The sequence below is a fragment of the Microcebus murinus genome, chromosome 16 (assembly GCF_040939455.1).
Source record: "Microcebus murinus isolate Inina chromosome 16, M.murinus_Inina_mat1.0, whole genome shotgun sequence".
Classification (NCBI taxonomy): domain Eukaryota; kingdom Metazoa; phylum Chordata; class Mammalia; order Primates; family Cheirogaleidae; genus Microcebus; species Microcebus murinus.
The window spans coordinates 49,963,026-49,975,891 of NC_134119.1; the positions used below are offsets into that span (position 1 = coordinate 49,963,026).

General features: G+C 39.9%; 1 protein-coding gene and 1 non-coding gene across 2 annotated transcripts in view; one reads left to right on the top strand and one right to left on the bottom strand.

Annotated features, from left to right (window-relative positions):
- Window positions 1–12,866, top strand: part of POLN (DNA polymerase nu) — a 143,859-nt gene that overhangs the window by 81,696 nt on the left and 49,297 nt on the right.
- Window positions 11,168–11,274, bottom strand: LOC142861440 (U6 spliceosomal RNA). The gene has a single exon (XR_012912670.1). It is a non-coding gene; the product is annotated as a U6 spliceosomal RNA (small nuclear RNA).

Sequence of the window (12,866 nt, forward strand, 5' to 3'; positions counted from 1 at the left end):
TCTTGCTCAGCCTGGTCTTGAACTCCTGACCTTGAGCGATCCTCCCACTTCGGCCTCCCAGAGTGCTAGGATTACAGGTGTGAGCCACTGTGCCTGGCCCTTGGTAGACATTTTAATTCCAACTGGACTACCACGCTCAGGGCAAGCCCACACAGAATCTCAGGTCCCCAAAAGAGAGAGATGCTATGGGACCAACCCATGCAAGGCCTTTACAGTGCATTTTGTTACAAAGACATTTTTCTAAGTGTTTAAACCATACCCTTTCTTACTAATGTACAAAGAAACAAGAAGCTCTCTGTAGCATAGTCAGCTGCCATTAACATTGTCATTCTTGCCTTAGCCATTATACACACCAAAGATAAATTCTTCTTATGATACAGAGTAATACTGATATCCTCAAAAGCCAAAGAAATCAAGTAACCCAATACAAAAGAGGACAGAATTTTAGATCTGAGAGGAATCTCTCTACTTAGAATTCGTGGAGTTCCATGAAGAAAACAAAAGTTTCTCTCAAAAAAAGGAGTCTATGGCACCTTTTTTGTTTTCCTTAAGGGATCCCAGGCTGTCTTAAAGGTAGCTTTTAAGTTAAATTTAACCAAATTCGGACTTAATCAAGGACATATGAGGTGTCTCTGAAGAGGTGTAAAGCAAATTTTTTAGAAGATCCAGAACTGCCCCACAGACAGCTCTAAGAAAGGAAAATTTTGCTAGCCACAAATGGGGTACAACCCATATTTTTGTCTAGCCATATTTTTTTAGGGTCTCATCTTCTTAGCTACCTACATATAAAGACCCAAAAGCCGCATGTGCCCCTCACAGATGGAAGAAGACAGGAAGTCAAAGGCTATCTAAGGAAGAGAAAAGAATTGATAATAAATGAGTGCCTCAAAAAATCAAAAGCCATATAATTATGAAATCAATAGGGACCTGTTCTCTGACCAGGAATTGAACCCACCACAATAGCAAAAGTACAGCTTCTTAACCATTAAGCCACAAGGTCGACTGTCCTTAACCATTACTTCCACAGGAGCAGTTACTCCTACAGGGACAACACATACAAAAGATTTTATCTTCATTTTAGTTCAGATTCTTGGTCTTTCATTTTATCAAGAGACATTTTAAAGCTAGCCCCATTATTATGTGTTGTTTTAATTTGATCTTCCTATAAGTACAAATAAGGAAATTATTTAGAATAAGAGATCTAAAACATACTTTTTAAACTTAGGAGTCTAATATAAAGGATTCATCTTAATGTCATCTGACCATTGACAAATAGAATTTTTAATGGTATATTTAATTCTAATGGCACAGAGAGAAAGCTGAAGGTGGTCTTGTTATGTAAATGAAACCTCACATGTAGCATCTCTCAGAGAATGTCTCTTTTTAGACCTGTAAAAATGTCAGACTTTTTTTTTTTTTTTTAAGTGTCAGACTCTTAATCTTTGTTGGAAGGGCCACTTTTCAGTATGTCAAAGAAATATATTTTGTGGGTTAAATATTTTGATATTTTTTAACCAGTTGGTGTCAATAGAGGTGCAGCTTGACTTACTGCAGCTGCAAAGGTTTTAGATGATTTTCGAGGCCTTGTTTCTTTCCCATAATTTAGAGGTTCTGTCAAGTTTGATCAAGAGTTGGTCAAATCTCATGTAAGACAGACCAAAACCAAAAAACTAGAAAAAACGATCACACAATTCAGACATTGTTCTCCTATGTATAAGGAGAAGGTATAGCCAGCTGACAATAGGCCTTAACCTTCAGCTATCAGATTTTAAAATGAAACCCCAAACCAGCTCCTTACCTGAAGCTGGGACCCAAGCTGAAGATTGCTCTCTGTAGTCAGGAAAGCAGGAAACTGGTCTGCCTCTTCCTTATCAAAAGCGACCAAAATGCCTTTAGGGCAGTTTCTTGGCAAAATAAACCTTGGATCTGAAACCCAACATTTTGGGAGATCTGGGAACCTCAGGAGAGAACAGCTGTTTAGCCTTGGTGAGCCTCACAATCAGAGTAAAACTCTAGCTAGGATCTTAGCACCAATAGGACAATCACCGCAAGTCACAAGGAGCTCTACCCCCAGCAGTCCCTTGTGGTCACTTTTATGACAGCCTAAAATAAGTGACTAAGGCAGAGAGCTCAATCAGAAGAGGTTTATTAAGTCAAGGTTTGAGGACACGCCCAGGAAAAATCCAAGCCACAGAAGCATCTGTGACTTTTTTCTGGAGGGGGATTTAGGAACTTCAATATTTAAGGGGAGAAGGCATATAGAAAGAAAAAGGAGGAAGGGAGGTGGACAGTGAGGCAAATGCTTATATTCTTGTGAGGCCCAGGAAATCCTTTACATAAGGTAAAGTGAATGTTTGAAGAAAAAAGGGACTAAAGGAATAATCAGTTGCTCCAACAAGGAATTTCCTCATGAATGATCTGTTTGGCCAGTCCTTATAGATCCCTGAGGTCTCTTACCTTCTGTGGGGACCTGGCTGATGGGTACTATTAGTAACAGCTGTTCCTGTGGAAGGGGGTGTTGCAGGACTCAGTCTCCTGGGTTGACCTTTCCTTTTGCATAAGGAGTTGGGGGCATGGTCCTGAGACTTTAATTTCCTTTACACTCTTCTAGGATACAATTTATGGTACTGATTTCAAGCTTATATGCATTATTAAGCATTCAATCATCACACATTATTTTTTCCTAGACCCTATGTACTACTTCCCTAAAAAAGCTCCGCACTAATGATTAATTGTAGCAAAGGACTCCTCTTATGGTTAGTTCTGCTTCAGAGGTGGTTTTTTGCATTTTGTTTTTCTTATTCAGTAATTTTCTCCTAAATGGTATTGCTTAATCTTTCAGATCCTTCTATTAAAAAGTTTATCAGATCCCTGGCATATTTAATCCCTTCCAATATTCCTATAATCATTGGCAATTTTAAAATGATGGAGTCATTTGTGAGTACTCAAAACCTCCCAATATTTCATATTCTGCAGAGCAGCACAGTGGTGACATGCACAAGTTCATAGGCAAAGTAGACAGCCAACTCCCACTAACAAACAGAACCATCACCTTCAGTGGGGTGTTGGTTATACCTCCATTGTCCAGAGGCAGTGTTTTTGCAGGCTCATTGACCCTGGCCATCTTCTTTCCCCATTGAGGTTTTGAAGATGAGTGTGCCTCACAGAGGGGCTGCAGCAAGGAAGGGATAAATGTTGGCCACAAGCCTCTGGGGAACTCGGGTCAGCTGCAGCCAAGCTCAAGAGTTTGAGGGACACACAAAGAATCACAGCGCATGCTTTACAATGACAAAATTAGAAGATATTTGTGACAACAAAACTACCTTAAAAGCATTCTTAAACTTTATTGAACGTCAATACCTGTGATGCAATGCATAGTTTATCTTGGAGCTATAATAGAGATTTAGAGGAAAAATTCGCCGAATTTACACTTTGTTCTGACTACCTTGTAAATATCCTCCCTTCTATGCCCAGGAGATTATCTCCCTTTTTCTTATCTGCTTTCTATCCCTTTATGAAAATAACTAATATTTATTGAGTACTTAACTACACATCTAGGTTGTTTTAATACCAACAAAAATTGAAGATGCTGTTCTTTTCCCATCTTATGGATAAGGAAACCGAGGTTTCTGTCATTGAAGAAACTTGTCCAAGACAAGTGACCGCCTTCCTTGTCTAGGCAGTTTGGTTCTAGAGGCCCTTGCTGGCCAGGCTACACTTCCACCCCAGCCCCTCCCCAGCCACAATGTATGGAACTCTCGAAGGCTTAGAGTCCCTCTCCTGCTCTCCTTTTTCTTGTAGATTTATACCTTTAATTCCTGTGCTTTATTTTAGGGGGACCTAAGGAGGGAGCAGAAATAGACGTGCCACTTTTAACTGGATGCCCACCTAGGGCTTTCAGCAAGGACGTTTTTAAATTGGACACGGCTGCTAAGGAGAGAATGCGCCATAGGGCTAGACCCCAGCGACCCTGGGAGATGGAACTGACCAGATTTGGGGATGGACAGGCCGTGGGCACATGGGAGGGCGACGGGGAACCCACGGTAGGTGGGCAGCAACCAGTAGCCAGAACCCAGGCAGGATGGCCCTGCCGCCCAGTGTGAGGGCCCCGGCGGGCTGAGGGGGCTGGAGCGCACGGTGGGGGCTGGGCGCAGCCCTGGCTGGACCAGACTGTGGGCTCCAAAGCCCAGAGCCCTGGCGTGCCTCACGCCACCGGCCCCAGCACCGGCATGAGGGACCCTCAGCGCCCTGTCCACCGTCCGCCCAGCTTTCCTCTGCGAGGGCAGCAAGGGCTTGCGTGGGTTAGCCACATCTCTCTCTGGAGAGTTTTAATTATGCGTTAAAGACTGTGGGAGTGTGCTTGCTGGGGAAGGTTTGCGTAAAAAGCTTAAGAACTCGTCTTCATTTCTGCTTTCCTACAAGATAAAAGTAATCAGCTCTCACACATTGTCGTTGCCTGTGGGTAAACAGGGCAGCCAAGGGAGAACAGTCTGGCAGCGGCCAGCTCCTCACACTGGGTGGCAGGGCCATCCCGGCTGGACTCTGGGTCTGGCCGCCCCTCAGAAAGTTAAGTGCAGTTACCACATGACCCAGCAATTCCACTCCTGGCATATGCCCAAGAAAAATAAAAATCTACGTTCACACAAATACTTGTACATAAATGTTTAGAGTGGCATTATTCGTAATACCTGAAAGGTGGAAACACCAAAAATGTCCATCAGATAGACAAGGGTAGACATAATGTGGTCTATCCACAGAGTGGAATATTATCCTTCCATGGATGATATTGGAAAGGAGGAAGCGTTGATGCAGGCTACAATGTGGATGAGCATTGAAAACATTATGCTCAATGAAAGAAACCTGTCACAGAAGACCTGGTGTCATACGATTCCATTTCTTTGAAATGTCCAGAATAGGCAAATCCATAGAGATAGAAAGTAGATTAGTGGTTGCCAGGAGCTGAGAGAGGAGGGACTAGGGAGTGAATGACAAGAAGTATGAGGTTTCCTTTTGTAGTGAAGGAAATGTTCTGGAATTAGATAGTAAAGATGATTGACAGAGCATGTGTGAATATACTAAAAACTGTAGGGGACTGACATATATTTTCCTAGTTTAAGAATTAAATTTAGTGAGTAGTGTACATGTTCTGCCCAGAGCATTTAAAAGCAATGTGCTCCGGACAAGGTCCTTGTGATAAACAAGACTGTTGCCTAGAGGCATAACAAAGGACCTGAGCTGCAAGTAAGCAAAGCTGCCCAGCCCCAAGGCAATGGGGGTCTGGAGGCCACACGATAAACACATTGTTCCTGTGATTGCTGCTTGAGCCCCCTAAGATGGCTGGTTAGTCAATGATGGGTAAGACCCCTCAAGGGAGGGGCAACCTAAGCCAGGCACAGCCACCGGGGATCAGCCTAAGATCTTAGGGGATCAGCCTAAGAGAAGCTGGAGATGAGAAATGCCCCATGTGGCTACCTTGCCCATCCTTGCTAATCTCAGTCCGTGATCTATGCCTGGTGCCTAGAGCAACCACCTGAAAATTCTGAGCCAGGGGATATCTGCTTCCCTAAGGCTACGTATTCCAGAATTTATGGCCATTGCTGAAATGCCTGGGTGGTTATGTACAAGGAACTAACTTTAATTTTTTAGAGTATAAAAATAAAACTGACCCAGTGTATTGTTACTCGAGTCAACCGTCTGTATGTGTGTCCACGTTTTTCTTTGTGTTCTGCATTTGTGTTTTGTGTTCTGTGTTCATCCTCCGTCCTGTAAACGGGCCACGACAAAAAACCATTGAATTATACACTTTAAAAGGGGAAATTATATGGAATATGAATTATATCTCAATAATTTTAAAAGATAAAAGTAATCAGTTACTCCTAACAATTTTTTAAAGTTAAAATGAATGGAACTACATGTATAGAATTTCAGCTTGTGATGATGAAAACTTGGAAATAAATAGTGATGGTTATACAACATTGTGAATGTTCTTAATGCCAGTGTAACTGTACACTAAAGCATAGGTAAAATGGTAAATTTCATGTGTGTATTTTACAAAAACAAAACAGCTAAACTACTACAATTAAGGGAAATATAATTGAGTCATAGACAAGCCATTTTAAATGAGAGTTTTAATTATTTGCTATAGGAAAACACTTTAGGAAATATGCATCTTCCTTTTTGCCTGTAGATGGCCAATGGCTCTTCTGTAAATGCATGCTATGTGAGTGGTGGACAGAGCAAGGGCCTGGTGGACATCCTGGCTTTGCAGCCCTGCACTGACCACTGCCTGTGCATGGGCCACCCCTTCACCTCTTGGCATTACATGTTCTCTGCAGATTAAAATAGTTCTCTAGCTGCTTTGTCGGCCTCCTCAGTGGAGAGCACTGCCTCAGGCCTGGCTCTCAGACCAGCATGTATGTCCCCAGGAAGTCTTGTTTTGTCCCAAGGCCAGTGCTGCTCTGACCCAGGGACTCAATGGCCTTCATCAATTTTGCCAGACTCCCTCTCTGTCCCACTGTCCCTACAAAAACCTGTTCTGTCCATCTTTGTTGTTTCCCAATATTGTCAGACTTTTCACTTTTGCCAATGTGCTGTGTGTGAAAAGTGATGTCTTGTGACCTTTGTTTGCATTTTATGGGATTAATAAGGTTCTATTAATTAGCTATTCCAATTTCCACTTCTAGAAATTACCTGTTTGTATTCTCTGCTCAATTTTCTGTCACATTATTTTTTCTTAATGACTTGTAGAGATTCTTTATATAGTCTGGATATCACCTTATTTCCCTTTTATATGCCCAGTGTATACTTTGTCTTTTATTTTTTTGAGACAGAGTTTCACTTTGTTGCCCAGGCTAGAATATAGTGGCATCATTGTAGCTCACTGCAACCTCAAACTCCTTGGCTCAAGCAATCCTCCTGCCTCAGCCTCCCAAGTAGCTTTGACTACAGGTGCATGCCACCATGCCTGGATAATTTTTCTTTTTCTGTTCTTTTTTTTTTTTTTTTTTTCTGTAGAGACAGGGTCTCACTCTTGCTTAGGCTGTTCTCAACTTCTGAGCTCAAGCAATCCTCCTGCCTCAGCCTCCCATAGTGCTAGGATTACAGGTGTAAGCCACTGAGCCTAGCCTATCTTTTAATGTTTTATGATGCCTTTCATCCGATAGGATTTTAAAATTGTGGTACAGGCCAAGCGTGGTGGCTCACGCCTGTAATCCTAGCACTCTGGAAGGCCGAGGAGGACGGACTGCTCCAGGTCAGGAGTTCAAAACCAGCCTGAGCAAGAGCGAGACCCTGTCTCTACTATAAATACAAAGAAATTAATTGACCAACTAATATATATAGGAAAAATTAGCCGAGCATGGTGGCGTATGCCTGTAGTCCCAGCTACTCAGGAGGCTGAGGCAGGAGGATTGCTTGAGCCCAGGAGTTTGAGGTTGCTGTGAGCTAGACTGACACCACGGCACTCACTCTAGCCTGGGCAACAAAGTGAGAGTCTGTGTCAAAAAACCAAAAACAAAACAACAACAAAAATTGTGGTACAGACTACTTCATTATTAATTTTCTATTATGGTTGGTTTGTATTGCTCATGTTTCTTTTCAACACCCTCCTATTTGTGGAGACATAAATTTTCTTTAGTTTTCTTTAACCTTATTTAAGTTTTGACTTTTTTTTTCATGTGTAGGCTTTCAATCCATCGGGACTCCCTTTTTGCTATTTGTGTGACAACAAAGATCTAATTTGTTTTTTTCCAAGCTGGCAGCCAGTTGTCCCAGGTCAATGCATGGGAATGTGTCCACCATGTCCACTGGTTGCCTCCATAACACATAGTGCCCGTGAGCCACAGAGCAGGCTCTGCACTTTCTATTCTGTTCTATATGTGTATATATAGATATACAGTTGTTTTGTTTTTGGTGGGTTTTTTTGTTTTTTTTGAGACAGGGTCTCACTCTGTCATGTAGGCTAGAGTGCAGTGGTGCAATTATAGCTCACTGCAACGTCTAACTCCTGGGCTCAAGTGATCCTCCTGCATCAGCCTCCCAAAGTGCTGGGATTACAGGCATGAGCCATTGCTCCCAGCCTGTATATATTTTTTATCTTCATCTTTTCATGTTTTCTTTTTCATTAATATGCCTCTAACTTTTTTTTTAGAGAGAAGATTTTACTATGTTGCCCAGGTTGGTCTTGAACTCCTAGCCTCAGGTGGTCCTCCTGCCTCTGCCTCCCAAATTACTGAGTTTACAGGAGTGAGCCACCAGCTTTCTTGTTATTAATGCCTTTCATTAATATGGTACATTTGTCACAATTATTATCAACTAAAGTCCATACATTATTTGGATTTCCTCAGTTGTTCCCTAACGTCTACCTTTTATTCCAAGATCCCCTCCAAGATACCACACTGCATTTAGTCATCTTGTCTCCTTAGGCTCCTTTTGGTTGTGCCACTTGCTCAAACTAGCCTTGTTTTTGATGAGCTTCACAGTTTTGAGGAGTACTGCTCAGGTATTTTGTAGAATGTCTCTCAACTGGTATTTTTCTGATGTGTTTCTCATGATTAGATTGGGGTTTGGGGTTTGGGATCAGAAGACCACAGAGTGCCATCCTCATAACGTCCTGTCAAGGGCACACACTGTCAACAGGACCCCTGTCACTGCAGGTGCTGGCCTTGCTCACCTGACTGAGGTGGTGTCTGCAGGTTTTTCCACCATGAATTTACTCTTTTATACCCCATTTCCATACTGTTCTCTTTGAAAGCAAGTTACTAAGCACAGCCCAGAGTTAAGGAGTAATGAGTTATGTTCCATCTTTTTAAGTGCAGAGTATCTGTATAAATTATTTAGAATTCTTCTGCATGGGATATCGGTGTTCTCCACCATTTTTAATTTTTTCAACCATTTATTATATCAGCATGGATTCATGAATATTTATTTTTACTTTGTGTTATAATCCAATATTACTTTATTGCTCAAATTGTTCCAGCTTTGTCTATTTAGGACCTCTTTCAGTTGTCTCCTGTGTCCCTTTGACTTCACCTCTTCAGTATATATGTGTGTATGTTTGTACATTCATCTCTTCCTTCCTTACTGGCACTAAAAGGCTCTCCAGGCTCACCTTGTATATTTCCTGCCCCAGTTCTAAAATCAGCCGTTTCTCCAAAGAGCACAGTTCCTTTTACTAGAAAGTGGCATTATATAGAAGGCAAGACCTGGGTGCTGAGTGTGCTCATTGCTTTTGGGGAGAGTCACTGCTTCTAGGTGCTCTCAACTGACAGAGTGAGATGTGTTTGTAAACTATACACATGCTTTTAAATGTTTCTGTATGTATGTAACCATGTGTATCTATGAGGCCTAACATGGGTTCATACTGGTGTCTCTAGTTTTAATCCTTGCTCATCCACCTGGCATCAGTCCCAACTTACCAAGACCTCTATGACACATTTTCATGTGATTAAATATAAAAATATTTTATAAAAATATTCTACAAAAGTAGTTTAACTATATAGTCTTGCACTGAAAGGATATATGCTAATTTAAACAATTTCCCAAATACTCCCTTAATGAATATCCCCAAACCAAATCTGATTATTTCCTTAGGATAAATTCCTAGAAAAGGGATTTCTAAGTTAAAAGAGTATGTGCACATTGTAAGGAATTTAATGCAAGCTCCCAAAACTCCTTCTAGAAAGTTTATAATAATTTAGTCTTATATCAGAAATATATCAAGCTGGGTGCAGTGGCTCACACCTATAATCCTAGCACTTTGGGAGGCAGGAGGATCACTTGAGGCAGGATTTTGAGGCCAACCTAGGCCATAGCGAGACCCTGTCTCTACAAAAAATAAAAAAATTAGCTGGGCATGGTGACACACACCTGTAGTCCTAGAAGGCTGAAGCAGGAGGATCCCTTGAGCCCAGGAATTTGAGGCTGCAGTGAGCTACGATGATACCACTGCACTCTAACCTGGGTAACAGAGTGAAATCCTGTCTCAAAAAAAAAAAAAATGTATGTCAGAAACTTTACCCTGAACTCAAGCAACAGCTCATATTTCAAGTTCATTTGATATTTGCCAATTTAATAAATAAAAAATCTCTTAATGTACATATTTGCATCAGTAGAAACTTAACTTTTTATTTATTCATTGATCATTTATTTCTCTTCTGCCAATTGCCTGTTCATATCATTTGCTCATTTTTGTCAGAAGATTTTTTCCTTATTTTCAATATCTCCTATAATAAATTTATTAATCTTTTAGAAATTATGATGCAAATATTTCTCCAAGTTTTTATTGGCCTTTAATTATGTTAGCTTTTTTTTTTCCTTTTTTTTTTTATTTCAGCATCTTATGGCGGTACAAATTTTAAGGTTTCAAATGATGCTATTGCCCCTCCTCCCCCCACAAGTCTGAGCTTCAAGTGTGACCATCCCCCAGACGGTGCACATCTCACTCATTATGTATGTATACACCTGCCCCCTCCTCCCCTCTCCCACCTCCCACCTGCCCAATGCCCAATTAGTGTAATTCCTATGCGTCCACTTATATGCTGATCAGTTAATACCAATTTGCTGGTGAGTATATGTGGTGCTTGTTTTTCCATTCTTGGGATATTTCACTTAGTAGAATGAGTTCCAGCTCTATCCAGGAAAATATAAGATGTGCTATATCACCATTATTTCTTAGAACTGAATAGTACTCCATGGTATACATATACCACATTTTATTAATCCACTCATGGATTGATGGGCACCTGGGTTGTTTCCACAGCTTTGCAATTGTGGATTGTGCTGCTATAAACATTCAGGTTCAGGTGTCTTTGTTGTAGAGTGTCATTGGATCTTTTGGGTAGATGCCCAGTAATGGGATTGCTGGATCAAATGGTAGATCTACTTGTATCGCTTTAAGGTATCTCTATATTGCTTTCCACAGAGGTTGAACTAGTTTGCAGTCCCACCAGCAGTGGGATAGGAGTGTTCCTCTCTCTCCGCATCCATACCAACATCTGTTGTTTTGGGACTTTTTGATAAAGGCTATTCTTACTGTAAATAAGTGATATCTCATTGTGGTTTTGATTTGCATATCCCTGATGATTAGGGATGTTGAACATCTTTTCATATGTTTGTTAGCCATTATTCTGTCTTCTTTAGAAAAGTTTCTGTTCATGTCCTTTGCCCAAAAAATATGGACCGCTTCTCGAATTTGCATGTCATCCTTGTGCAGGGGCCATGCTAATCTTCTCTGTAGCGTTCCAATTTTAGTATATGTGCTGCTGAAGCGAGCACTATGTTACCTTTTTAATGTTTAAACATTTTATATTATATCATCAAATCTATTAGTTCTCTTGTTGGTTCTATCTTTAAAATCATCTGTTTTTCCCCATCTACATCTGCAGTATTTATTTATTTTAATTTATATCTTTTTTAATTTGTAAAAATGTATAGGTTACAAGTGAAATTTTGTATCATGTATATAATGTGTAGTGATCAAGTCAGGGTATTTAGGGTGTCCATCACCCAAATACAATACATTTTCTTTTAACTATAGTCATACTACGCTGCAATGAAACATTTAATTTATTTCTTCTATGTAACTGTATGTTTGTACCCTTTAACCCACTTCTCTTCTTCCTCCTTCCTCCCACTACATTCCTAGTCTCTGTGTCTATCTTTCCACTCTGTACCTCCCTGTGATCAAATTTTTTAGCTGCCACATGTAAGTGAAAACATGTGATATTTCTCTTTCTGTGTGGCGTATTTCACTTAAGATAATGACTTCCAGTTCCGTCCATGTTGCTGCAGATGTCATGATTTCATTCTTTTTTATGGCTGAATAGTATCCTATTGTGTACATATGCTACATTTTCTTTATCCATTCATCTGTTGATTGATGGTAAACTTAGGTTTATTCCATATATTTGCTATTGCTAATAGTGCTGGAATAAACATTGAGTGCAGATGTCCCTGTGATTTACTGATTTCTTTTCCATTAGGTAAACAGCCAGCAGTAGGGTTGCTGGATTGAATGGTAATTCTATTTTTAGTTTCTTGAGAAATCTTGCCCTGCAGTATTTAATATCATCTTTAAAATACCCTTTCCCACCCCAAAAGCATATAGTCATCTATATTTTTCTATGTTTTAGTAATTTAATTTGTTATTTTAAATGGTTAATCCAAATGGAATTTACTTAACTTATGGTGATAAGTAGGGCTTCCTTTTGTGAGCTTTCAGGTACAGAAGGTTCAATGAATCATACTCTGTAGTTAATGACACATTATCATCATTGGTCATGGAAAGGCCCCTTGAAACGACTGTAAAGAAAACATTATTATATTTTGTAAAAATACCCTGATGGAAAGGAAGGAGAGAAGGAAGGAAAGAGAAAGAATGAATGAAAATCATATAAAACTAAGAAATGTTTGGAAATGAACAATAATAAAAATCACAATATGTGAAACGTTGTGGGACACAGGAAAGCAGTACTTAGAGAGAAATTTAGAACTTTGAATACATTTATCAGGAAATGAAAAATGTTAAAAACAAATGAGATAAGTATTCAACTCATTAAGTTAGAAAAAGAACAGAACAAATCCAAATCCAAATAAATAGGAAGAAAGGTAATTGTAGAGGGAGAAATTCAAGAAAATCAAGGAAAAAATAGAAAAGATTAGTAAATAATTATTATTAATTTCTAAATGTATTGTGCTATATAGTTAATAAGATAATCTATGTAATATAGGTCATTTGAGTTTATTGGCTGTGGAATTCTGTATGCATCTAACATCTTCAGTTTAGTCATGGCTTTGGTTTTCTTCTTCATTTTCTCTTTTTGTCTGTTTGCTTGCTTGCTTGACCTACAAGTTTCTCAGAGGAGTAT